Source organism: Muntiacus reevesi, chromosome 1 (genome assembly GCF_963930625.1).
Source record: "Muntiacus reevesi chromosome 1, mMunRee1.1, whole genome shotgun sequence".
In the NCBI taxonomy this organism is placed as follows: Eukaryota; Metazoa; Chordata; class Mammalia; order Artiodactyla; family Cervidae; genus Muntiacus; species Muntiacus reevesi.
This window is the reverse complement of record NC_089249.1, coordinates 176,639,180-176,666,389: the sequence shown is the minus strand read 5'-3', so window position 1 is coordinate 176,666,389 and position 27,210 is coordinate 176,639,180. Positions and strand designations below refer to the sequence as shown.

Sequence of the window (27,210 nt, the reverse complement as noted above, 5' to 3'; positions counted from 1 at the left end):
CGTTTGGGTGTGTGGCGGGTTCAAGGTGGGTCACGGCTGCGCTGGAGATGTCAGCGTCTCTGCTAGGCCTGCCGACGCCCTGGAGGGAGTGGCCCTGCGCCCCCCACCCCCACCCTGGCCCCACCCTGCGCCCCCACCGCCCACCTCCCCTCCCAGCCTTGGCCCCAGCCCTGTGAAGTAAGAGACAGGAAATGGGAGAGAAACGGCTGGGCCATCCTCTGGGGGAAGCGAGAGGAACCGAGATGCTGGCGCCTGGCCGTCAGCAGCACCCAGCCGCGCGGAGGAAGCCGCGTGTTCAGAAGGTGGCTTCTGTTCCTCCTCCGCAAGCGTGCGGCCCCTGCTGTGCCCAGTGAAGGGCTGCTCCCGGCCTGCTTCCACCGGCCGAGCTCGAGGAAGGAGACGGTCCCAGAACGGGGACCTGGACGGCCTTCCGAGCGGGGTCCAGGTGCGCCCCAGGGCGTCCGCGGAGGCAGACGGAGAGCCCGGGAGACACCCGACTCCTGGACCTGTCCCCAGCACCCGGGGGGTGCTTCTGGGCGCGTGCGCAGGGCTTGGGGTGGAGTTGGGGTGTCCGCCCCGGCCCGCTCTGCCCTCCCCGGGCCTGGCTCCTCAGCCCACTCCTGCCGCCAGGCCGCGTGCCCGGAGCCGGCAGCTCCCACCTCCCCTGGCGCTCCTGACTCGCTTTGGGGGAGGCTCCCGGGGTGCTGGAGAAGCACGCGGCACCCCACCCCAGTGTTCTCGCCTGGAGAATCCCAGGGACAGAGGAGCCCGGTAGGCTTCAGCCTATGGGGTCCTACGGAGTGGACACGACTGAGCGACTGGCCCGCGCGCGGCCCTGCGGGGCATTCCCATCCGGCCGCGGGTCCGTGAGGGCGCCTGCGAGGGCGGCGCGGCTGGGACCGCCGACCCCCAGGGCACCTGCCCACCCAGCTCGGGCAAGCGGAGCTGCGGTCTGACGGCCCTGCCCGGGGAGGGCGGGCGAGGGGCGGGCAGCCCCGGTCAGCAGCGCAGACGCGCGCCCTGGCTCTTGTACGTAACCCCCCATGCCCGCCTCGCTGCTGGGGGTCAGGCCTCCCCCGTCTCGGTGGGACCCGCTCCGTCTGCCCACGGTCCCAGGCTGTGGCCTTGTCGCCAGTGTGGTCTTCCAGCATCGGGCTGGGTGGCTCCTGTGTCGGGCCCTTCCCTGGTTCTCCCCACCCCTGGAGGAGGGCGCCCCCATGCCTGCGAGCGGTCCCCCAGCCCCGTGCCCCTCTCTGAGCCTCCTGTTCCCCCTGCCCTCTCTGCCTGAAGCAGCGTGCCCACCCGTCACCTGCTAGGCTCCAGCACCCTCCTCAAGCCTCAGCTCCTCTGGGCCGCCCCCAGCAGAGGCAGGACCCGGGGGCTGCGTCCTCCGCACCCCTCACACAGCCCCGCGAGGGGGCACTTGGCACTGAGGGGAGTTTCTGGGGCCCCCTCTTTTCCCCTCCCCGGTGGTGGTGGCTTAGTTGCTCAGTCGTGTCTGATTCTGTGACGCCATGGACTGTAGTCCTCCAGGATCCTCTGTTCGTGGGATTGTCCAGGTAAGAATCCTGGAGTGGGCTGCCATTCCTGCTCCAGGGGAAGCTTCCTGACCCAGGGATCGAACCCTCATCTCCTGCAGGGCAGGCGGATTCTTTACTGCTGAGCCTCCTGGAAGGCAGGGTCGTGGCTTCCCATCTTGCCTCCTCGCCCTCCCAGATGCGTGTGGCACCGCCCCCCCCAGGTGGGCGGCTGGGAAGTCGGACCAGGGGCTGCAGGGACCAGGGAGCTGGTGTAAGAGGGCCCCGTGCCCCCGGCCCGGAGTGCCCGGTATGTGGGCATCCGTGCAGCAGGGCTGGCCCGGGCTTCTGGAGGCTGCCCCATTGCACGCCTCCCTGCGTCTGCCCTGCGATCCCCCCTCTGCTGTGCCCGGCCGCCCTGTCACAGTCTCAGCGGCTGAGTGCACACGTCCACGTGCAAGTTTGACCCGGCAGCGCCTCCTGGAAACGGGGACGTTTCCCAGTGACTCAGCAGGCTCGCGCCCGCCCCGTCTGCGTGCGCCCTGGGCCCCGACCATCATGAATCACCCGCTTGCCTCTTGATTTGCGTCAGTCAAACCACATGTGAAGAAAGGAGCAGCGAGGGAGGCTTTGCCGGCAGCCGGGCATCCCGCTCGGGGATGCTGGCCCGCGACGCCCCCCCGCCGGCCTTTCCCCACCGCGGTGACCCAGGCGCCCTTCCCCGGTCCCCTCCCCACCACCTCACAGCCGTGGACGGAGTCACAGTTCTGGGAATGCTGACGGTCCAGGGAAAATCACGTCGGAACTTGGCTGTCTTTGAAAAGATCCCTCGTAAGAACGGCTTAATTCAAAAGGGCTGTCATGTATGTGACTGGATCGCTCTGCTGTCCCCTGAAAGGAGCACAGTGCTGTAAATCAGCTGCGCTCCAACAGAAAATGAAAATTAAAAAAACGAGGGGCTGTGACCGTCCCCGCCCGTCTGCACCTGGCGGCGGGAGGCGGGGCCCCACGGCCCTGGGAGCTGGCGGGAACGCGGGCGGCCAGAGACCCCACCTTGCCACCCCGGGGGCGCTGAGGCTGGTCCAGCGGCCGCGGGTGGATGTTCTGCCCCCGTGTGTTGCCCGGCAGCTGTGCCCTGTGCCTGCAAGGAAGCCCCCAGCTAGGGGCCGGCCAAGGCGAGGCCGGGGCACCGCTGGTTTCCTGGTTTGGCTCGGTTAGTTCTGTCTGAAGCAGGCCCATGAGGTTCTCATTTTGACTGTAAAGGTTACTGGTATTGCTCTCGTCGTGTAGACTGTAGCTGACGTCCGCATTCCCAGCTGCTCCCAACTCCAGTCGCGTCTGGGAGCACAGAGCCTGCCCGCTGCCTGACATCACCATGAGCACATCCTGCTCTGACCTCAGAGGGCGGTGGGCCCGGACGTGCCCGGCTTACCCGGTTCTGCCCGCTTCGGCCCTGACGGGAAGCGTGCTCCAGGGCAGGCAAGGAATGTGGGTCCCCCCGAGGGCTTGTCTTTGGAAGTTTCTCTCTGGCCCAGCTTAGAGAGGGTGACCAGTCCAGATCCGGAACCCAGGTTTGCTTCTGAGCAGCCTCCAACAGCCCGTCAGCCTCGGCCAGGAAACAGTGGAGGAGCCGCCGACTCCAGGTCCAGCCCTTCTGTGGGGCGTCCTTCTGTGTTTTATTATGTAAACTCTCCAGCGTCTGCAAAGGTAGAAAGGAACCCCGAGAGACCAGGTGGCCAGCCACGGCCTCCAGGCCACCTCCAAGGCCAGTCCTGCTCGTCCGTGGCTCCTCTGCCTGGCCGCAGCTGTCATACATGTGTGCTCAGAGATCAGGACTCTTTGTGACCTGTAGTCACCATACCGTTATCCCAGTTGAAACACTGATGCTTAAATGCCATCGAAAGTCACTTTTTAAAATCCTTGATTATCTTAAAAGGTTTTTCTTCTGGGTGTCTTTCAGATAAGCGCTAACTGGGGTCCACATGTGGTCGCGTCCCTTGCAGCGTCTTTGTTGAAGAAGCCGGCTGGTTGTCCTGGCCTGCTGGGTGTCCCCAGGTGGGACTTCACTGCTCCTGCAGTGCCTGCCGCGTGTGCCTGGCGGCTCAGGGCTCCCTTTTGGAGGCAGGAACGCGCTGGCTGCAGGCTCTGTGGTGGGCAGCGTGGAGCCCAGGGGCCAGCTTCTCCCCCCGGCGCCCATCTGGCGGTCTTGCCTGGGGTCCCCAGCCTCTGGGTGAACCTTGACAAAGGGGAAGGGCTCCCAGGGCAGAAAGACCGAGGGAGGGGCTTGTTGCCTTGTGATTAGCAGAGATGGGGGGCGGGGGGCTTTGACTTACTGGTGTTCGGCCTCAGCTTTGTTGAGCTGAGCTCACGGGGTTGTCAGTGAGTCCACGGGCTGTGCAGCCGTCAGCTCCATCATGTTAGATCCTTCTGCCCGTTAGCAGTCCCCCGCCCCTTCCACCCAGCCCCTGGGCAGCCTTGGGCACCCTCCCACCTCTACCCAGGTGCCTGTGCTGGGCGTTTCTTTCCGTGGAGTAACAGTGTGCGGTCTTTCTCTGTCCGGCTTCCTGCATCAGCGAGTTCCCGGTGCCCACACTGTAGCCTGTGTCACTTCCCACCCCTTTCCCGTTGCTCCAGATACGGGGCGTTCTTGTCCAGGTTTTTGTGGGGTGTTTGTTCTCAGCTGTCGTGGGGATATGCCCAGGAGTGGAATTGCTGGATCAGGTGGTAACCTTGTGTTTTCCTGCTCGGGGGACCGTCACACTGATCTCCACCACCTTCCGTTTCCACCAGCCGTGTGCGTGACCTCTGGTTTCTCCACATCGTCACCAACACTGGCTCTGGCATGACTTTCTGACTGTAGCCTTCCTAAGTGGGTGTTCGGTGGTGTCCCGTTGTAGTTTTGATTTGAGTTTCCCTGACGACTAATGATGCTGAGTATTTTTTCATGAGCTTATTGGTCACTCCTATATCCTCTTTGGAGAAATGTCAGTTTCAATCCCGGGCCCTTTTTTTTTTTTTTTTAAGTTGGCTACTTGCCTTTTTACTGTTGAGAAGTGAGAGTTCTTCATATGTTCTGCGTGCAACTCATTTGTCAGATAAATGATTTGCAAGCGTTCTGCCCCTCTTCTGCGGGTTGCTTTTTCATATTGACTGGTGTCAGAAGCACAAAGGTTTTCGATCGATTCTGAAGTGGTTCGGTTTTCTTTTGTCACTTGTGTTTTGGGTGTCATAGCAGAGCCGTTTATTGAAGTTGAATCTGATTGACGGTGACGGTACGGCCTCCTCTGAGGACTCCTGACTGGCCGCTTGCTTGTGTCAAATGTAAATGCTGAAGGGCTTCTCCGGCTGTTACAGGAGACAGTTTCTTCATTGCCTTGATGGGCTCTGCAGCCTTCTGACCACGATCCTCTTTTCCCACAGTTGGTTATAATTGAATGTCCATGGGAAAATGGCCGAGTAAATTGAGTTTCACAGAGAGAACCGAGTTTCCTTGTTGCTTTCTTTCGCCCGTGGTTTCTGGTCGTTACTGTGCAGCTTGTTGGAGCTTGGCGCCCTGTTGTGAATTCTCATTGAGATTGGTGTTGCTGGGCTTGCTGACTCTCCCGGCATTAGAGAGGTCCCTTTTCTTCCCCAGAGAAAAACTCCAGAACATTCTGCAGGCCCCGGGTACCGTGCAGAGTGCCCTTCCTCCGCTGGTAGTTTAACTGTGGGGCGCACAGCGATTGCAACTCCGCAGAAGGAGCCGGGCGCCCTGGGGGAGGCTGGGAGCGGGGGCCCCGGCCCTCGGGGGCTCACTGTCAGCAGGCTCGGCCCCCCAGGCTCACGTCCATCGAACAGGGCTGACAGCAGCCTCTGCCTGAAAGTTCCCGACTCACCGTTAGGGATGGACGCTGTTGGCTGGGGAACGGTCACCCCCACTTCAGTGGCACTTTCTGAACTGTTCTTCAGTCCCCTTGAGTGTTCTGGCCACTCAGAAAGTGAGCACATTGGACACTTAGCAACTTGTGAAATGTGGGTAGCTTCCAGGTCAGCGGCAGCTTCTCTGGCCCTCTGAAAGCAAAACATACTAAACATCAGTTTCTTCCTAGGATGAATTCTGCATCTTTCATTTCCTGTAGATACAGTTCCGTGAGCAAGTAGAGAGCTACGTGTCTTCTCCGGGTTAAGCTTTGCAGTAATTTTTTTGAGCAGTGTAACTGATTCAGGTGTGTTGTTGTTGTTCAGTCACTAAGTCGTATCCGACTCTGCCACCCCCACGGACTGCAGCATGCCAGGCTTCTCCGTCCTCCACCATCTCCTGGAGTTTGCTCAGTTTCATGTCCATTGAGTTAGTGATGGCATCCAACCATCTTATCCTCTGCCACCCTCTGCTCCTCCTGCCTTCAGTCTTTCCCAGCATCAGGGTCTTCTCCAGTTCGGGTCTAGTTAGTATTAAACCTGAAATCAGTCCTGAATATTCATTTGAAGGACTGATGCTGAAGCTGAAGGTCCAAGATTTTGACCACCTGATGCAAAGAACTGGACTCATTGGAAAAGACCCTGATGCTGGGAAAGATTGAAGGCAGGAGGAGAAGGGGATGACAGAGGATGAGATGGTTGGATGGCATCACCGACTCAATGGACATGAGTTTGAGGAAGCTCCGGGAGTTGGTGATGCACAGGGAAGTCTGGAGTGCTGCAGTCCATGGGGTAATAAAGGGTCAGACTGAGGGACTGACCTGAACTGAACTGAACTAGTGTTAATCCAGATATTCATTGTTTTCTTTTTTCACAGTGAAGAAGGGGCCCTTTGCATTTGCTTTACAAAAAGCCAGCCTATCTGTATGTGATTTACTCTGTATTTAGTTTTTCCAAGTCTGTACATATATCGGTCTGAACCATGACCTGCCGGACTCCTCACAGGTAATACTCACGTTCATGGTGATATGTCAGCCGGCTGGCTAACTCCCTCGTATTAAGTGAGTGTTTCAGTGATTTAAAAATGCAGGTCATTCCCTGTTTGCATGCGTAGCACATTAGAAAGGTTTTGAGTGTATGCAGAATTTACTTGTTGGGGACAAGGAGCTTGGTCCAACTCCCAGGAGCTAGCAAATCCCTGCTCACGGTGCACCTGTGTAGTTTCTTAGCCCCCAGCAACTTTGTGCTTTTTCTCGATTCTCATTTTGAAGACTTTTCCTCCTTTTTTTGTCACTTAGTCAGCTGGCCCTTCCCTTTCCAGCGTGACACGGGGGGGCCACGGCCCAGCCCCACTGAGGCCGCAGATCGTCCCCCGACTGGCTGAGAACGGCCCTCCCTGTCGCCACTGTGCTGTCGTCAGCATTTCTGCTTTTGTTATGCACGCGTTTCCCCTGATGTGTACCGGGCAGCGAAGTTTGGCCCCGGCGCCCTGGCGAGGCTTCGCGACCGCTAATGGCCGGTGTCGCCGCTGGGCCGGGCTCCCCGGGGGTGTCCGGGCTCTGGAGGGCCCTGGGCTCGAGGGCCGCCCTCTGCAATGAGCTCTGCTGCTCAGAGGCATCTGCTGTGTTTTGTGTCCGCTCCTCATTTAAGGGGAGAGGGCAGGTTTGGGGAGCGGGCGCCCAGGAGGCCTTGGCAGATCCCGCTGAGCCATGGCTGAGGCGGCGGGACGCGCCCCGGGCCCGTGGCCGCCGGCTCATCCTCACACATGGCGTGGGCCCACACACTGTCGCCGTGACTGCGTGCTCGTCAGACTCGCCGGGTCTGGGGGGGAATGGTCCCAGCTGAGTCCTCTTCCTGTGTCCAGCCTCCCTCCAGCTCGGCTTCTGAACACATGGCAGGCTGGTGGGGCTGGCGAAGCAGCTGGACCTGGGGCAGGCATCCCGGTGGCTGGGGCCTCGGGGGAGATCGAACTCCTCCTGAACTGGCAGGAGGGCTGCGCCCTGCCCTCAGCCCCCGAGCGTCCCGGGCCCGGGCACTCAGCACTATCTGCCGCTGCCCCGCGGGGCCGGGGACTCAGTATTTCTCGCCGCCGCCCCGCGGGGCCAGGAGGCCCTCCAGTCCCGGGGCGTCACTGGGAGGCTGCCCCGTGTGGCCGCCCCTGTCAGAGCCTGTCTGGTGGCTGGGGTGGGCAGTGAGGACACGCGAGTGCCTTTCATCCGTTGGTGGGCCGAGTGTGGACGTGCACGTCAGGGGCTTCTGAGCGGTGCTGTCCAGAGGAAGGACGGGGCTGCTGTGAGCTCGGCTGCGGGAGGGACTGGCCCTCGGCCCCCCGGCCAGTGCCTGCCCTCCTTCCAGGCTGCAGAGTTCAGGTCCAGCTGCCGGGGCGGCCCTGGGCCTTCCGCCCCTCGGCCACAGAGGGGGTCCCCGCTGGCCTCTCTGCTTGAAGCCGCGCACTCGTTTCCTCCCAGAGCTGCACGTTTTCCCCAATTTTTTCTGACCTACGCTTGGCCGATGGGGATGAAAGAGCAAAGGGAAGTTCTGCCTCTTGCCCTGGGTGTCGTGGTTCCTGGGAAATCCTCTTCCCTTTTCTGTCGCAGCCTCGAGGGGGTCCTCGCCCCTGACAGGAGGTCAGGTGGTCGGCTGGCCGTGCCGCCCTCCTGGGACCCCTGCTCTCCCGAGGCCTCCAGGGGCTTCTTGCTGCTGGAGGAGGGGCCGTCCCCCAGGCCGTTCGGAGATGAGGCGCGTGTGTTTGTGGAACACTTGGTAAACGTCAGCACGATGAAGTGTGCTGATTCCTCTTTGTGATAACTCACTCTCAGGGACAGAAATGTGTTCACTCTTCTGATGAATATCTTCATGCTTGACATACAAGCGTGTTGACTCAGCATCTTTCCAGAATCACATTTAACTCGAGAAATTCTAAACCTCTTCCAATCTCCTTGATCTCTTGGCTTGTCTGAGGCTCCTTGCCCGTCCCCGAGAGGCTCAAGCCTGCTGTGGGCGGTCAGCGGCCTGACCCAGCCACCTCCACCCAGCATTCATTCGTGCCCGAATGGAGAGGGAACAAATGAAGTTAGGAAAAGTTAAAAATGACAGTTGAATAGATCGTTCCTGATTACTTTGATAAACCTTTGATTTCATTTAGATGGGAAAGAAAATGCTGATTTATGTATGCAGTTCAAGAATAGCTTGTAGTTTGGTGTAAAATTTTTTTTTTAATGTTTGATGATCTTTGTGTTTTTAGGAGAACACCTTTATTCTTTGGTGAGATGGCATTTGAAAGATTATGCATTAGTAATATGAGGAGTTACTCTCTAAAAGTCCAGAAGCTGGAAACCATGAGTAACAGCAGACTTTGTGATGAAAAGTGACTAGCTGACCTATCTTGGTCCCTGGTCCTCGGCACGGACAGTGCAGGAGGCCAGTGCCCAGAGGCAGAGGCTCTGGGGAGAGAGGGGCCGCCATCCGCCTCCTCCCCAGGATCTCATCCCTGCAGCCCTGCGGCAGCCACGTGGGGGCAGAGGGCTGCTGGTGCGCAGGCCCTTTCGTGTGGCAGCCCTCACGGTCCGCTTGGACACTCGCACCCTCCCTGCACTCCCTGAGGAAGTGCATGCTGCAGAACTGTGGTTTGACATTTCCGGCTCGTGGTTAGGTTTGTGAGTGTACAATTCTCTCTATAGCCGTCGGCGTGTGTGGAGCCCTTCCCGGAACAGTTAGAGATTGTAGCTGTCTCCACGGTGTCGTCTCTGCTGATGGCTGTGCTCTGGAATCTCGGCTGGGCTGGGCTGGGGCGTGGCCAGATGCCCCTGGCAGGGCCATTGGAACACGATACCCTGCAGACATGATCAGCTTCCCTGGGAGGGTTCAGCTCCCAGCTGGAGGGGGTCTGGGTGCCTCCAGCAAGGGAGGGACACTTGTCCAGATAGGGGCAAAACCCCAGAAGCAGGTGGCTGCCCAGTCAGCGTTCTCTTGCCCCTGGGGCTGTCCTTGATCCCGCCGCTGCTGTGATGGCACCTGGGAGAACAGAGTGGCCTGGCCAGCTTTGCGGGCTGGGGGTGGACAGTGAGGTTTTTGTTTTCGGAAAGCCTGTTTCTAAGTGTGAGCCCTTGGCTTCTTGGGAGGAGTGATTTTCTTTCTGAAACCACACCCATTGTTGGTCTCAAAGTGATTTCCTGATAAGAAAGTCAGTTGTATTTGCTGAGAAATCACGTTTGGAAAGGAAGCAGTTCACGGTTCCTTTTATGAAGGAGCCTTGTTAGAAGCTGTGATTTTTTTTTTTCCTCCCCCTGAGAGGCATGCTTGACCCTGGGGGTCAGCACACCTTGTGCAGAGGGCCTCTTGTCACCTGGGGTCAGGGAGCTCTGTGCTGCTGCAGAGGCTGACCTTGGGTGACCCCAGGCGGGAGCACCAGGGGGTCCAGGACTCACTGCCAACCCTCAGCTTCTGCGGGGTCTCAGCCACCAGGCCCCGAGCCCCTGCCTGCCTCTGTGGCCTGGGCCCTAGTGTCCATGTTTGGCCTCTGGCCTGCCATGTGGGGGTAGAGGCGTTTCCTGAACCTGGAATGTTCTGAGCCAGCTTACAGCATATGGACAAAAGAAAAATGGACTGACATGACCAGCGTGGGGGGTATCCTGATCAGTGTCACGTCCCTAGGAAGGAAGGACAGGGCAGGTGTGGCCACCCCCACCCTCCCCCTGCACCGAGGGTGACGGCAGACCCCGGGCCCCCATGTGGGCACAGCCTTCCTGGGAGACGACGGACCCTGCTCGGCCTGGAAACCACACTTCATCTCTGGGGGGACGTGAGTGGGGACAGAGGTGCCTACAAAGAGACCCAAGGGTCCACCCGAGAAATGGTGATTTATTCTCTCCACCCTGTGGCCCCAGCACCCACCTCCTCCTCTGTGGGGTTAGGGGTGGGCGTGTAGAACCGCCTGGTGAGAGCGTCCTTTGCGGATTGCATGGGATGGAGAACCTTCATCACCCGCAGGGCATGATCTTGGTGAGTCACATGTGGTTGGCCATCGGGCAGTGCAGCGGACACCACGTCTCTCTGCCCAGGACAGAGCATCCAGGCTGCTGAGTGACCGCCACGGAGTCCCACGTTTGTACATTCCTTGTAGACTCTGGAAAACCAACCTGAGGAAACCTATTTTCTCCCACGCCCTCTCAGCGCCCTCACAAGTGAAAATCACATTTGGAGATGCCTGTGCTTACGTTTAAAACCAATGCCTGGTGTATCCGTCAGCGACGCTCCAGAGTTTTGGCTGAACAGAGGCAGCTGCACCGGGGCCTCCTGCTTTCTTCCCCGGAGTCCCAGGGATCCCTGCAGGAAGCTCAGCTGGGCAGATGGGAGAAGGGAGCCCTAGCTCCCCTTCCCAAAGGGGCTTCCCAGATGGAAGCCATCTGCCAACGCAGCAAATGTGGGTTGGATCCCTGCGTCAGGAAGATCCCCTGGAAAAGAAAATGGCAACCCACTCCAGTGTTCCTGCCTGAAGAATACCGTGGACAGAGGAGCCCCGGTGGGCTACAGTCCGTGGGGTTGCAGAGTCAGACACGACTGAGCCGCTGAGCACAGCACAGGAGGGACCTCAGGCCCCCTGAGTTGACTCCCCTCCTCCATGCCACCCCCAGCTTCCCCGTTTGCATCAGTGAAGCGAGTCTTCCTCCTTCCCGGGCCGTGCACCCGCATCTCGCCCTCGCCCAGGCCTCCTCAGGGCCCTGGGCGGCCTGGAGGTGGTGCACGGCCGGGAGCCGGTGACCCGGGCCAGGGCCCAGCTCCCCCGTCCCATCTCGGGGACAGAGCCCGAGCAGCGTCGGCTTCCCCCCTGCATGGGTGGCTGACGCCCTCCAAGCCCTGCCGGATGTGCTGACCCCGAATGCTCTCCTCTCCTGTGCCCACCGAGAACGCGCCCTCAGCGGGTGCTTGTGAGCCATGTGGGTGGGCCCTTCCCTCCCTGACTCCCATCCCCGGCTCCCCGTCCTCCCGGTGGGTCCACCAGGCCTCACAGGACCACCTGGGGGTCGGGCCCGAGAGTCACCCTGCCCCATGGAGCCTTTCCTGGAGTATAGAGGATTCCAGAGCATCTCAGGCTGGACATCCAGACCTCCATGAGAGAGGGCCCCCCACCCACTGAGAGGGCCTCACACTCCCCGTCACCCGAGACAGCAGCCGACAGAGCAGAGGCCGGCCCAGTGCTGGGAACAGGCTATCCAGTTGCATCAGCGTGTCAGAGCAGGACCCGAACTCTTCCTCCCACACGCGGGGACTGGGGGTGTCCTCACGCGGCCCCCGCATGTCAGCTGGGCCCCCTGCACCTCTGCTGGGTGCGCCGGGCGCTGGGACCCCGGGATCTGGCCTCCACCTAGAAATGTATGCACTGTGGGTTGTGGTCAAAGGGTGTCCCAGATGCTGTTTCAGGAAGATTGCGCTGGCAAGAGCGTTTCCGGTGGATTAGCAAGAGGGAAGGACTCAGGAGGCCCAGGGGTGTGGGGGAGGAAGGGGGCCAGAACCACGGGAGTGACCCGGCTACTCGGTCTCCCGTGCCCTTCAGCCTCGTCCCCTTGTTCACACACAGAGGTGGCGCACGCCCTTCGTTAGATTTATCCCTGGCTAGCTGATGCTCTGGCACTGGCGCCTATTAGTAACCTGTTTTCCGTGTGGTGCTGGTGCGTGCTCAGTCGTGTCCAGCTCTTTGTGACCTCATGGACTTTAGCCCTCCAGCCTTCTACATCCATAGCGTTTCCTGGCAAGCATACTGGAGTGAAGTGCCGTTTCCTTCTCCAGGGGATCCTCCCACCCCAGGGAACGAACCCACGTCTCCCACCTCTCCTGCACTGCAGGCAAGAGTTCATTACCGCTGAGCCACCGGGACCTTTGGTTGACCTTGCTGAATGTTAGTACTATTGTAACTGTAAATTCTTTGTAATTTTCTGCGTGCTGATTGCAAGCTGGGACAGTTCTGTTTTTCTTTTCCATTTGTTGTCTTTCTTTTTTTTTCCTGCCTCGGTGCGTTGGCCAGGAGCACGGGTACTGCTAGAATAGTGGTCATTCTCCCCTGGCTCCGGGTCTCAGAGGAGAACTTTCACTGTATAACTGCTGATATGATGTTGCTATGGGTCTTGCTGGTTGGTTGGTTGGTTTTTGTAAGAACCTGTCATCAAATCATTGTTGCGGTTTTCTGTTTCTAGTTTCACATGAGATTAGTTTTTGTTCATTTCCTCATGAGTGTATGTGGAGTTATCAGATACTTCTTTTCTCTCTGTTGAGATGATATAAATTTTATTTTGTTAATGTGGTTAATTATACTGATTAAAAAAAAATTAAACCCACCTTTCATTTCTGAACTGAATTCACATTGACCAAGATACAGTATCCTTTTTGTATGCTATTGGATTTGGTTTGCTAACAGTTTATGATTTTTGCTTTTGTGTTAATGAATAAGTTTAACATGTAATATTTTTTTCCTGCCAATTTTTCATATCAGGGTAATGCTATCTCATGAAAAAAGTCGAGAATTGTTTCCTTTCTTTATATTTCCTGAATGGCTTTGTGTCAGATTGGAAGTTTTAATTGAAAGCTTGATAGAACTTTCAGGTAAAGTCATCTATGTCTGGAGTTTTCTTTCTGGGGCAGTTTTAAATTACAGAGTTTATTTCTTTCAAAGTAATTGGACTATTGCCGTCTTCTATTTCTTCTGATATCAGTTTTGGTAAGTTGTGTTTTTCAAGCAGCTTTTAGATTTTATCAGTATTTGCATGATACTGGTTGTTTTAAGGTCCTCCTGGTTACCTTTTTCATATCCATAGGATCCATAGTAGAGTTTCTTCACGATGACACTGTTGTTCTTTGGGACCACTTCACTCTTTCCTTTGAGGTGGTATCCTGTACATTATAGGATATTTAGCAGCACATCTGGAAACTCCCCTAGCTTTCCTGGTGGCTCAGTGGTAAAGAACCTGCCTGCCAATGCAGAAGACTCAGGTTCATTCCTTGGGTCAGGAAGACCCCCTGGAGAAGGAGATGGCAACTCACTCCAGCATTCTTGCCTGGGAAAACCCATGAACCGAGGAGCCTGGCGGGCTCCACTCGGTGGGGTCACAAAAGAGTCGGACACGACTGAGTGACTAGACACCAACAGCGACAACTGGATCCTCCCAGGTGGCTGTCAGTGACGTCCCGGTCCCAGCCGTGAGAGTCAAAGTCCTTTTATTGGTCTCACCAGAGCTTTTTCTATTCTACTGGTCTTTTTACCGAACCCATTTTTTTTGTTCAGTTAATCCTAAGAATTTTTGTGTCTCTTTTCTGTTTTATTAATGTTTACTCTTTATAATTTCCTTTCACTTTTCCTGAGTTCAACTTCCTGTTCTTTCGTAAACCCTTGGATGGACCCTAACACAGGCATTTTAAGCCTGATTTCTTCTCTCCACAGCTTCAGTTTTTTTTCTGGTTGTCATTTAGGTTGCATGCTAAGTCGCTTCAGTCGTGTCCAACTCTTTGCGACCCTATGGGCTGTAGCCCGCCAGGCTCCTCTGTCCTTGGGGTTCTCCAGGCAGGAATACTGGAGTGGGTTGAGACTAGGTTGAGACCGAAATGACCAGTTTCATCTTAAGTTGCACCTTGTGTTTTTTGGAGAAGTCACGTTTATCCATCCTTCAAATATTGATGTTCTGAGTGTATTTTGTCCAAACCAAATCTCTTCCTATATGAATCCGACGGAGGAATGAATAGCCGAAGATGTTAGCAGTTTATCTGGGGAAATTAGTCAATTTGAAATGTTATTAATAACTAAATTGACCTTTAAAGGGATTGTTAGAAGGTTTAGAGTTATCTGTCCAAAGAGACATTTTGGAGTTTTAATGGCAAGCTTATATGAGAGCAGATGTTCATTTTGAGAGGCATCTGAAAGTACCAAGACTCTCCCCCTTTCCTCTCCAGCCCACTCCGTGGAGATTTTGGTCTAATGTGTCTGATTGGTAATATGTCTGCATTCCATACAAATGGAATGGTAAAATTAGTATTGTTAATGTTTTGAAATCCCACTGTTTCCAAGTAGTCTTGACTGGGTGGAGATCTGGAGGTTGAATGTATTTGAAATCTGAAGGATCTCAGGCAAGTTTTTTCAGATTATCTGTTTCTTCTTTAGAGCATGATTTATTTCATCCACACACCCATCCACCTATCCATCCATCCAGCCTCTACCAGTACTGAACTGGTCATTGATTTAAGGTCATGGGTTTAAAAAGAAACACCGTCAAGATCTCGTCCCTGTTAGGAGCTCTCGATTTTGTGGCAGAGACAGTAGAGGGATCCATCCAGTAATCTCAGGCTGGCGGTGCTGGCAGGGAGCCCCCCACATCAGGACTCTCATGCACGCAGAGGACGCGGCGGGGCGAGGACAGAGCTTCCAAGGGGAGCAGCCTTGCCTCTGCATCGAGTGCTCTGATAGCAGCCTCATGCCACCCAGTGTCTCCTTTCCAACATGCGTTTCTCTTCTGAGCGTTATTTTCCCAACAAAGGAATTTATAAAAGGCAATCCTAATTTTTTCTTTAGTCAGAACCATTAAAAAAGAAAATCCCACACACAAAGCCCAACTGCTCCAGAAGCAAGTTCTGGAATTCACTCTTGGATTTGTTTCCCTCTTGCCTAAAAGCGAAGAAGCGTCCGCAAAAGCCGCAGGAACCTTACCACACTCGCTGGCTTCCTGCTCTCTTCCCTGCCCTTCCCTTTGTGACGCTGGCTCTCTGGAAATCTGCTTCAAGCTCTGAAGAGCAGCTGGAACACACTTGAGTTGCTCAGCACAAACTACAAAGCGGTGGCATTGACTGTGCAAAACAGATGCTGTTTGCGTTCAAATAAAGGACAAACATAATATTTGCATTAATAGAGAGCGTTTGCAAAAGTCTTTGCATAGAGTGGTTTATCCTTTCCCAAGAGCTGGTTACTTTGTACTAATTTCCGAGTGTAGCAGAGGATAAGCAATCTTTTGTTGATTATGTCTCACAAAGAGTTGCTTTTGCACAAGTATAGCTGATTTCAGAGAAGGGCTCTCCAATATGCAAATACAGTGTCAAGTGGAACACCATATTGATTGCTGTCAGTCATGTTCTTGTAGCTTTTTGTGTTTAAAAGTTGGATTGATGAGCTATTACTGTGTTCTCAGCGCTACCAGACTCTGCTTCTGCAAAGAGTTTTGTAAATAGTTACTCAGGCCGGGCCACGTCTCACTGGTTGCCTCTTCTTTGTGAGGAAAGGAAGCCAGACGGTGTGTGGAGTGCTTTGGGACCCAGCCAGTGCAATTTCAAAGGTAGCTATGCTAAGTCGCGTCATTCGTGTCCGACTGTGTGTGACCCCATAGATGGCAGCCCACCAGGCTCCCCCGTCCCTGGGATTCTCCAGGCAAGAACACTGGAGTGGGTTCCCATCTCCTTCTCCAGTGCATGAAAGTGAAAAGTGAAAGTGAAGGCGCTCAGTCGTGTCTGACTGTTAGCGACCCCATGGACTGCAGCCTACCAGGCTCCTCCATCCATGGGATTCTCCAGGCAAGAGTACTGGAGTGAGTTGCCATTTCCTTCTCCGGACAAAGGTAGCTCTAGTTAATTCTTATTTCATTAGCAAGGGCTAGATGAGTAAAGATACAGAAATCAGAGCCAAGTACAGATGATGGTTCATCAGAGAGAAGGAGAGCTCGAAATGCATATTTTTAAGTCCTGCATATCAGCTTGCTAAGTTGCTTCAGTTGTGTCCGACGTTTTGTGACCTCTGTGGATGGTAACCCGCCATGCTCCTTTGTCAGTGGGATTTCCCAGGCAAGAATACTGGAGTGGTTTGCCATTTCCTTCTCCAGGAGATCTTCCTGACCCAGGAATTGAACCTGCGTCTCCTGCATTGGCAGGTGGGTTTTTTAAACCTCTGAACCACCAGGGAATTATTCAAAAATGAGCTAAAATTTGGTCATTAGTTTCCTACCTTAACAAAGTGAAGAGGGGAAATGTTTGTGTTTAGGATTTTCATTGTTTTTAAGAGGAAACCAACTAGGTAGTTTAGACAGTGGTTTTGAAACACATAATACACAGAGGCCCTGAAGCAAACCGTTTGAGGAAGTAATATGACACATAATGAAAGTAATCTTAGTAACTCTGTGACACTTTGTGTTAGCTCAGTATCCAGTCCTTATCTGTATGCACTTACATGTTTAGTGGTGTATTTCCTTACCCTTGCTCCTAGCATCATACTCTTCTACTCTGGAAGTGACTTTCTGAAATAAACCATTAGTGATTATTTCAACGGGAGTTTGTCTGTGGTAAACTTTCTCAGTTTTTATCTGTCAGAAAAATGTCCTTTTCTTTTCCTGGAGTGGTAGTTTAGCAGGGTATAGAACTGTAGGTGACGTGTATTTCACTCCGCTGTTTTAAGGTGTTTTATCGTCTCATGGCTTTTTTGGTTGAAATGTTAGCTCTCAGTCCTGTGTTGTTTCTTCTTAGGTGATCTGAGAATTATATAGAATTCTCTGGATGACTTCAGCCTAACCAGGTTCAGGAGCCCAGAGACTCCTGATTTTATGTCTTATTCAATTTGTAATTGATTCTATGTCTTGTTCACCTCTATGTGTTGTGTGCTCGTGGTAGCCGGGTTTCCCAAAGTGTGAATTGGTTTTTGCTACAGGTGCCCCTGTTAATTCAGATCATCAACCAAGCGACCCCGGTTTGACCACTGTTGTTCCCCAGTTCCTCTTTCCTGCAGTTGCATTAAAAGGTTTGCCATTCTTTCTAATTGTCTGCGGTTACTTTAATGCTCCATCAGTCATAACTGAGTACCCACCTGATGGTATTCATTTTCATTTCATTACAGATTGCCCTCATGCCTAAGCAGACATAATCTCTCTGTACAGATATAAGAACCAAAGGAATTGGTTATAGATTAAGAAAGGCTCTTTTTTTTGTTTGTTTTGGTTTGGTGAAATTTCTACAGATTTCCTTTGCCCCATAATTCTACTAGTTGTTGGTAAATTAATACAGTGGAGGGCTACATACATGATTTCACATCTGTGTTGAATTTTGAGGGATAGAAAATGACTCTGTTCCAACGATTATAATATTTTATGAGAAGATGAAGACATGTCATCAGTTCAGTGCAGTCCATCAAGGAGGTAAACTTTGGGGGATAGAAATATGCCCCAGGCTCTTGCTTTGCTCCTCCCACTGTGGGCGCCCAGGACGCTTGCTGGGCAGTGTGAGGTTCAGGCAGCTTCGCCAGGTGGAGCCTCTGGCCACCCAGGCCAGTGGGCTGTTCATCCTGAAACTGAAATAGGTGGGCAGGGAGCAGGGCACACTATTTAAAAGGATGACATATCCATAGGGCATGACAAAAACTGGTTAGAGCCAAGTAGGTCCGAGATGGTTTGACTTCCTGTAGACCTTGAGCGTCATTGTACGCTCAGTATGATGCCTCAGCATATGCTAAATAACGCACAGATGTAGGCGCCTCGACCATGGAAGGCCAAGAAGTGGCTGGCGACCCAGTTGCTGGAAATCCCCACCTCTTCTCCCAAAGTAGTTTGAATAATCCTCCCACTCATCAGCCTATGAAATTGCCCAGCCCATAAATTGCCCGCCTCATATGTCAGGGCCTTTTGCCTTCAGAAATGGCCCACACTCTGTCTGTGTGGTGTATTTCTCTCTAAACAAGTTCACTTTCTTACCTAGAACTTTTGTCTCTCACTGAATTCTTCCTGTGACAAGACATAAAGAACCCGAGCATCATTAAGTCCAGAGACCACCTGTGTGATTTCACTTAAAAGGCAGCGAGTTCAAGTCCCAGCCTGGGGTGTAGCGGTTTCTAAACCAAGGGCAGGCGAGCGTTAATGGGGTGATCTGCCTCTAGAGCACCATCTGGATGGTCAGAGTGTGCATGTCTGTGTTGAGGGAAGGACAGAAATGCTTGGTTTCTACTTTCTTCTTTCAAAAATTGGTCCATATGGAATGTAGAAGATAGGGAGTATCGTCTAAAAATTTGGATATATCTCTGTTTTTAGAACTACGAAGCTTTCAGAATTTGGAAGGTTGTTTGAAACAGCCATTTTTAACATGCTGGCGACCAGGAAACAGTCTGCCACTTTCCAGTGTGGCTGGGGGCCACGTCTGCACTTGGGAGGAGCAGGGTGGGGTGGCCGGCAGGGGCCCCTGGGCCCGGCCCATGAGGGCTCCACAGGACACTGGGGCTCTGGGGGCAGAAGCTGCCCTCCTCGTCTGCTGTCTCCCTGTGTCTTTCAGTTTTCCTCCTTAGTTGCTGCTAAATATTCTGAGAACTAACCCGCCTGCTGACGGGAGGGGAGGGGGACAGACTTGGCCCTTTGGCTGGGGTCCTCCCAGGCAGCCTGCCCCTTGAGCCTGGGGGTCAGTTAGGGCCCTACGCGGGGAGCCTCTTCTCATCCCGTCTGCCCTGCTGGGTGAAGACTGTCACTAAGCCCATTTTACGGATGTGGAAAGTGAGGTCAGGTCATTCGTGTGAGGTCAAGGGCACCCAGGAGCAGATCTGGGCTGTGGCAGCCAGCACCCGCTCTTGGTGGGCCCAGCCAAGCCTGGGTGCCTCCCACCAGGGTGTCTGGGTGCCCCGGTCATCACTCAGAAGGTTCCGACTGAAGAGAAGCAAAGGACAGAAATCCATATCCTGTCACCGGCATCCGCACAGCCTGTGTCTGACAGCAAATTGCTGCTCCTGTCGGTAGCTCTATTTTTAGAAGGTTAAAATAGAACACAGTGGAGTGCAATTGCTGTATTTTTAGAAACTGAAGTTCGCGTTGTATAAAAATGGTTATAGGAAGAATAATGATAAGGTTTAGTTTGTCTTGTTTCGGGAGAAGCTGCGCGCTGTAGAGTGGATCCATGTTGTGTGTAACAAAATGTAACAGTGATTCTGCTGCTTGTATACCAGTTTTTCGCAGGACCTGGAAAAGCTAGTTTTACTGGAGGAAGGGGTGTGCTGGGGAGTTTTGAATTAAATAATAATGATGACGTTCTCCTGTGTGCATGAACACCTTTGAACTAGTTTTACTGGAGGAAGAGGTGTGCTGGGGAGTTCTCCTGCGTGCGTGGACACCTTTGAACAACCAGCAGCTGGAGCAGCGGGACAGCGTCCTCCCGGCCACAAGGGGTCCACGTGTGGTTCGGAGCAGGTGACGGTGCAGCCACGGCTGCAGGAACCCTCCAGGGGACTGTGCCTCCGCAGGGGTGGCCCACGTGCCCCCTTTTGTTTCTATAAAGTTACCTTTTAGAAAATCATGACAGTGGAAATTAAAAAAACCCGAAACTACAAGCTGTATATTATTAGGTAGTACAACCATGAGAGAAAGACAGACTTCCTGAGAAGATTCAAAGCCCGTGTTGCAGACCCCCGCGTCCACTCCACGACATCCCCTCAGCTGCATTTGTAAGTTGACTTGAGATGATTGTGGGCTGCAAGGGGAGGGCTGGCGTGGGTACCACGCGGGCGGAGGCGGCCCAGGTCCAGGCCCCAGCTCCGGCAGCTGTTGGCCTGGTGTCACTCCCGAGCCAGTCCTCTGCCGCCTTCCTTCGGCCGTGACCTCCCAGCACAGGAGTCTGTGCCCCCAGAGCCTGCAGGGTGCGACCCCGTGAACGCGCTGCAGCCACACTGTCAGCTTGCCTGCGTGAACTTGCTCCAAATGGCCGTTCGGGTTTATTGTTCTGCGTCCGTGACTCACTTCTCACAAGCGGCTTATTAACAGGCACCTCTTTTCTGGCTTCCTGTCGCTTAACCACAAACACCTTCCAGCTAGCCTCTAACGCTCGGCGGTGTGGAAGGCGGGCTGGGCAGCTGCTCAGTCGTCCAGTGGTTTTGCCCGCTGACTCAGGGTTTCAGGAGATGCTTCCTCCCATCAGTGCCGTGGGACTGGGCGTGCGTTGGTTCTCCACGCAGACGGGACCGCACGTGTCACAGAGGGGCAGGTGAAGTGGGAGGGCACGGTATGTACCTCGTCCTTCATTTACGTTCTTTTATTTAACCCTGGGTCAGTTTACGTCCCCACTTGACACACGAGGAGACAGCCTGGGTCGAAGCGACAGGACCACTCACCACCCTCCCTGTTCGGGGGAAGCCTGGCCTATTGGACCCCGAATCCCCCAGGGCAACGCGGCCTCCAGGACAAGCCTCCCAGAGGACCCCCCTCCCCCCCACAGAGGGCCGCTGTGTCTGGGTGAGGGGGTGGCCTCGGGGAGTTCTGTCCACTAGACCACTCGGCAGTTCAGAGGTCATTAGTTCAGAAAGTAAAAAGCCTGCAGAAACCACGGTGGCGGGTTTGCCTGTGGCTTTTTAGAGGCGTGCGGGCTGGTCTGAGCCGCTGGAGGAAGCCTGGTTATCGACAGGTGGGCTTCAGAGCTGGTTCTCAGTCCTCTCCAGAGCTGTGTTACTTCTTGCCGTTCTTCTTAGTCATGGAGATGCAGGCTCACCGTGTGTGCCTGCTCGGGCCCCTGTGGACCTTCTGTCATCTATGATTTCTTACTTGGACTCTGAGAATCTGCACGTTCTGTCTCCCAGGTCATCTTCCTCGTCCGCCTCCGGAGCTCTAGCAAACAGCTTTGGAATGACTCACCCAATCACGTCCTCCCCACAGGGCAGATGGACATCCTCCCTAGAGCAGAGACGGATCTGTTTTCAAAGGCGGGCTTAGGACATTCTCTCCCGATTTTCTAAGTCACTTATTAACGGTTGAGCTGGGCCAGGCTGTGGGGACAGCTGAGAGCTGTGAGCTCCACTTGGGGAGGCTGGGGAGGGGCAGACGGTCCCTGGAGGACCGTCCGAAAGGCGGGCTGGGAAACTCCCTCCAGGAAACGCGGCCCTGGGCCGGAGAGGACAGAGCCGGCCTTTGTCTGGCCTCCCAGGGCTCCAGCACTGCCCACCCGCGAAGCTGTTTTCCTTCCTTGCTTCCTCGCATCCCTCCCCGGCCTTCCCTCCTTCCCCTTCTGCAGCGTGAGCTGGATGTGAACCCCGGGGATGGGACAGCGTCTGCTCCACCGCAGGCAGCTCTGGTCCAGGCCCCTCCCAGTGGCTCGTGATCACGCCCACTGCGTGTCCTTCCTCACAACCTGACTTTCTGTGGGTCGTGTCTCAGGTAGGTGAGGGCCAGTCCACCCTGACCAGGGCTGAGGTCCGCCTGACGTCAGCTGGGCCCTGTGTCCCCCCATCATCACGTCTCAGGAGCCCAGGACCCGATCACCTTACAAAATCATCACAACCTCAAAGCTGAGAGTTGTGTCTTATTCTGCAGGGATTTTTAGGACTTCAGGCTAGGGAGACGGCGTCTCAGTAGCCCTGAGAGAGCTGCTCTGAGGAGGCGAGGGGGGGACCCGGGTTATGTAGAAGTTTTATGACAAAGGGCAGGTGGTCTGAACATCATGAGGTTATTGTTAAGTAAAGGAAACCAGATCACCCAGTTTGAGGGATGTAGTGCTGTTCTACATATGGGAAGATGCAGAAGTCTGGGCTCCCTGAAGTCACCCCTTTCACATGCACCCCAGCTCTCTCGGGCCAGCATCCAGAGCTCCAGGGTGCTCCCCTCAGGGAGTCCTCCCTGCAGCCCGGTGGCTGCCAGGTTGCAGGTATTGCTCTCCTTCCTCAGCGCCCTCAGGACTCAGAAATTCACTTTTGGAGGGCCTGGTCGCTGATGACCGTGGCATCCGTGTTTGCGGATATGGCAGGAAATACCCATTTCTTGACCCCTTCGCTGAGCTGCATGTGTGTTTGGAGGGTCCGCTTGCCTGCACAGCCAGGGGCTGGTAATCGACTGGAGAAGGTTAGGAATGTTAGTGAGAGAACTGGTTAGACCGATGCTCTGGCTTGTGTGAAGTGAGGACAGATGCTACTGAACAGGAAGCGAGGGCTTGTCTTGGCACCTCGCCGAAACTCTTACCGTGAAGAATTCCAGGAAAAAAAAGATGGACTTTAGCTGGTGTAGCGAGAGCCCCCTGTGCCCATCAAAGCCCCGAGCTTTCTGACCATTCCCACTTCATCAGGCTCCCCTCCCCCAAGCTTTATCTCCTGTAGAATTTAAAACAAATCACAAATGTCATAGCACTTTCCCATAGATACTTTGGTGTGTGTTTCTAACAGATATAATCCCCTCATCACACTCAACAAAATGAATAATAATTCCCAAATATCATCTTACACCCAAGCTGTGCTCCACTTTTGCTGCTTGTCTTTGTCGCTTTTTCAAGTCAAGAGGCAGACCTGGCCCTGAGCCCCTGACCTGCAGCCCCGACCCTGTGGCGGCTCGCCCACCACCACGGGGGGCCGGGGCATTTGACGTGCCATCCTCTCCTTCCCACCCGCCTGATCAGAGCCTCCTGCTGGCCTTTGGACGTGTTCCTTTAAATGCGTATTTCCTATAATCTGGTAGCTAGCTGCTGCTGCTGCTGCTGCTGCTGCTAAGTCGCTTCAGTCGTGTCCGATTCTGTGCGACCCCATAGACGACAGCCCCCCGGGCTTCCCTGTCCCTGGGATTCTCCAAGCAAGAACACTGGAGGGGGTTGCCATTTCCTTCTCCAATGCATGAAAGTGAAAAGTGAAAGTGAAGTTGCTCAGTCATGTCCAGCTGGAGGAGATTTAATTTTCAGGGTAAGGACAAGAAAACCTCATAGATCAGCCTTGACCTTTGTGAAGTTTGCCTGCTTTTCCGGCAGGAAAAATACTGCTCTAGAGGAAGAAGGTCCCGCTTCAGTTTTTATTTTCTCTTAATAAATATCTGCAAACTGTATTGGACGTGCCTCAGGAATTCATAACACTTAGCTCATTAAAGTTTAATTCACATTAATGGGCACACATAAGCTTTATTATAGAACTGGGCCATTCTTCCACAACTTGCATGATGAGGACAAGAAGCATCTAATGGTTCGGGATGCTGTTGGCTCTTAGCAGAGCTCACGGGGGAGGCGCCCGCCTGGCCCCTCCTGAGTTCATGGAGCCTGGGGTGGCGCTGGTATCAGCTGGGCGGGGGGCCCCATGGGACGTGACCTGGGAGGGAGAGGGGTGCCAGAGGGCCTGTTGGCAAAGGAGGCAGGGAGCTGAGGGGTGGGGGGCCAGGATGGGAGGGGCCGAGCCCTGCAGGAGAAGGCGCCGGGGACCCCTCCACGTCAGGCAAAGGGGGCTGGGGGGATGCGAGTGTGTTCTGACCTCGTGAGTCGTTTGTGGCTGTGACATTCAGTCTCCTGAGCCGCCTTCCGTGGTGTAAATGAACAAGAGGGTCACACTCCTAGTAGGAGGGCGCCAGGCCCACAGGTCAGGTGTGGGGCACGCTGGCGTCCTGCGACACCCCACACGCTCCGCACGGGCTTGTACGGCGTGGGAGGGGCCGAGCTCTCCCCAGGTCAGGGCGGGGGTCAGCGGGTGAGCCTGGCCCGCAGACCCTGCCCTGTGCACCCCGCCTCCCGCCCAGGCCGGTCCATTCCCTCCTCACTGGGGCTCGGTCAGCAAGCCTCTGGCCAGACGCGAGGACTGCCTGCTGCTTTTGTCCTTCTTACAAAGGGGGACCGGTGTTTGGAAAGCTCTTTTCTGTCGAGTTGAAAGCAGCGCACACAGCAACACACACAGCTCCAGCGCAGGGGCCTGCCTTTTCTCCTCGAGTCCATCTGGAAGGACCCGGGGCGTCTGTCCGGTAGCATCAGTCCTCATGGTGGCCTCACACCAAGGACAGTGAGCGCCTTCCCTCCGACGACCCCGGCCTGCCAGGCCCGGCCCACCTGCGGCTCCAGATTTGGAAGCCTTCTCCTCGGCTGAGGACCCAGGTGGTCCAGGAACCTGGGCCACCTCACTCTCAGCCCCTCATCACAGACGTGTGTCTGGGAGCCTTAAGGATCCAGGGGGCAGAGGGAAACCCCAAACTCAGACACATGCTGGGGAGGAGCCCTCTTTCCTTTGCAGACCTTCTAGCAAGTTCCCTGTAATACCTACGTTCACGGGGAGGGAGGGGAAAGGGGGGACTAAGGCAGTCATTCTTACTGAGAAGTGCCAGCTTCTCTCCAGGCTCTGGAGCCCTGGAGGAACAGAAGTAACTCACACGCTGACCTTCCAAGTGCCTCCGGGAGACACAGACCGAGGGCCGGCCTCCCGCCCGCCCCGCTGAGCCCCAGCCAGGGTTCCGGCCGGGCCCTGCCCCCCTGCACCCGCTCCTGCCTCCTCCCGGGGGTCCCACGACCGCGCTGCCCTGGGTCCCCTGTGTTCCTGCGGCCTCCTCTGGAGCAGGTCCGCTGTTCTTAGCTCCTGAGAAGTGTGGGGAGGAGAATTCGAGCCCTTTTTACTCGTGTGGGCAGCGCATAGTGGCTTTCTTCCTAAGAGCCCAGTGTGGAAGGGGAAGAAGCGAGCACCGTTACTGTGGCGAGGCCTGACAGACGGACGTCCACCCAGGTGGTCAGGGCCAGCACCCGCGTGGCGGGCCGTGTTGGCGGGCTGTGGTGTCACGGGATGGACGCGGTGCTCACCTCCATGGTCCTCCTGTGGACCGAGCAGCCCCGGTCCAGCCAGGAGCCCGTCCGACCATCCCAGCTGAGGGACTCGACAGACCGCCTGACCCGCCCTCCTCAACTGCCAAGGTCATCGAAGACTGAGAATGTCCCAGGGCCTGTCGCAGCCGGGAGGAGCCTGAGGGGACGTGACCAGTACATGTCATATGGGGTCCTGGGGTGTGGGTCCTGGGATGACAGGAGAGTGTGAGGGGAAAACAGGAGCCTGAGTGGTATGTGGGCCTCCGTTCGCGGAAGACAGGCTAACACGAGATACTATCCCGGGGGAAGCCGGGCGCAGGGTGTGTGAGGACTCTCTATACTGTTTAATTTTCCTGCAGATCCACAATTGTTAGAAAATAAAAAGTTTGCATAAAGGGGGCCAGGAAGGTGGGCTGGGATGAGCTGCTGCTGAAGGCCAAGGATTCCGTGGCCTCGTGCCTGAAACGGCTCTGTGAGATGGGGGGCGGTGAGTGCTGCTGTCCCTCGATGGGTGACAGTCTTCCGTGGCGGTCCAGGGGTCAGGACACCACGCTTCCACCACCGGGGCCCGGGTTCAGTCCCTGGCCAAGGAATTCAGATCCCACATGCCTCACGGCACGGCCAAAAAATAAAAATAAGTGAAGTAGCAATAAGGATAATAAAGCAATTTTAAAATTAAAGGAAAATCAACTGGGTGACAGGCAGCCTTGTCATCCCCACTTCATTTTGAAAAAGTCCTACATTGAAAAAGTCCCACTGAGCACCTTTCAAAATAGTACCTTTTCCTGTTCTTTCACGTACACGACAACACAGCACGTGGGGAACTAAGGCGGAAATGTGAGGCTGGGTCGCCAACGCTTTGGAATCAAAAGTAAAACAGGTTCCAGACCTCACTCAGATTGCATCTGTCTCTATGACTTTAGCCTTTGCTTTGGTCTCCAAACTCACTGGACCTGACCAAGTCCATTTATCCCAGAAATGCAAGTTGGTTGGACATGAGAAAAGGAAATTATCAGATGAAAAGGGAAATTATTTAACTGCATGAATCGATACAGAGAAGCTTAATAAAGTTAAGCACACACACATGATTTTAAAGTAGACTTTGCAAAGTAGAAATAGAAGGGAGCTTCCTTAAACTAATAAACTTATGTCAGAAACCGACAACAAATGTTATACTTGCTGGTGAAATAGTGGCAAACATTCCCAGTAAGATGGCAAGCCAGACAAGGGTGTTCCGTTTCACTATTTCTGTTCCATAATGTACCCTAAGTCTGAGCAGTAGAATAAGGTGAGAAAAACACATTAAAAAGCTTCAGGGCTGGAAAGGAAGACCAAACAGTCATTATCAGAAGTGACGTCGTTCTGCCTGTATAAAGTTCAAAATAACTTCAGGTGAATGATTAGAATGAATGTGGGTTGATTAGCAAGCTGCTATAGTGCAAAGCTACCATATAAACATTGATTGTGTTTCTATATACCAGCAAGTAGCAATTAAAATTTAAAGTACTATACATAATATTTTGGGGCTTCTGTCGTGGCTCTGAGGGTAAAGCGTCTGCCTGTAATGCGGGAGACCTGAATTCGATCCCTGGGTGGGGAAGATCCCGTGGAGAAGGGAATGGCAACCCACTCCAGTACTCTTGTCTGAAGAATCCCATGGATGGAGGAGCCTGGTGGGCTACAGTCCATGGGTTACATAATATTTTACTTCAAGTGTCAAGTGTCTGGCAATAAATCTAAAGATGTTCAAGATCTCTGCACTCAAAAGTCTAAAACTGTTTTGAGAGAAATGAGATGAAGTGATGCTCCGTGTTCACGGGTTGGGAGACACGGTACTGCCAAGATTCTCTGCTCCCGAAGTCTGGTCACGATGCGGTCCCAGTCAGGGCTCTTTTTCTTCTTCTTTCCTCCCTCCCCGGTTCTCTCTCTTCTCAGCCCCTCGCAGTGCATATCCCGTCCCCCCACTGCCCTTCACACAGGGGGCCGGGGCACCGAGGGGGTCCCAGCTCTAGGCCCATCAGGAGGCAGCAGGCTCTGTCCTCAGGCCGAGGGAAAGGCTCTTCATCGCCCGAGCTCTCCTCCTCCCCTTCTTCACAGGAGGACGGGGAGGCCGCCGGCGCCCCAGCTCTGCCTTGCAGTCGGACGTGTGGAACGGGGCCCCGGGAGCCTGGGCCCGGCTCGATCGGCGTGAGCACCCCCTCGCCCTGTTCCTCCGCTCCAGCCGCCGCTGTTGTGAGGTGTTGAGCCGGGGGCCGAGGGGAGCGCTGGGGAAGAGACCGCAATGCCTGTTTTTTGTGGGGGG

General features: G+C 54.8%; 1 protein-coding gene across 6 annotated transcripts in view; it reads left to right on the top strand.

Annotated features, from left to right (window-relative positions):
* Window positions 1-27,210, top strand: part of HDAC4 (histone deacetylase 4) — a 284,862-nt gene that overhangs the window by 115,234 nt on the left and 142,418 nt on the right. The window contains exon 1 of one of the 6 annotated variants that reach the window (XM_065917184.1): window positions 2,298-2,348. The exons of 4 other annotated variants lie outside the window; for them this stretch is intronic. The gene's annotated coding sequence lies outside the window, so the exon portion shown is untranslated. Of the gene's footprint in view, window positions 1-2,297; window positions 2,349-19,789; window positions 19,843-27,210 lie in introns of those variants that run through there. One more of the 6 variants, XM_065917183.1, reaches the window with a different exon arrangement.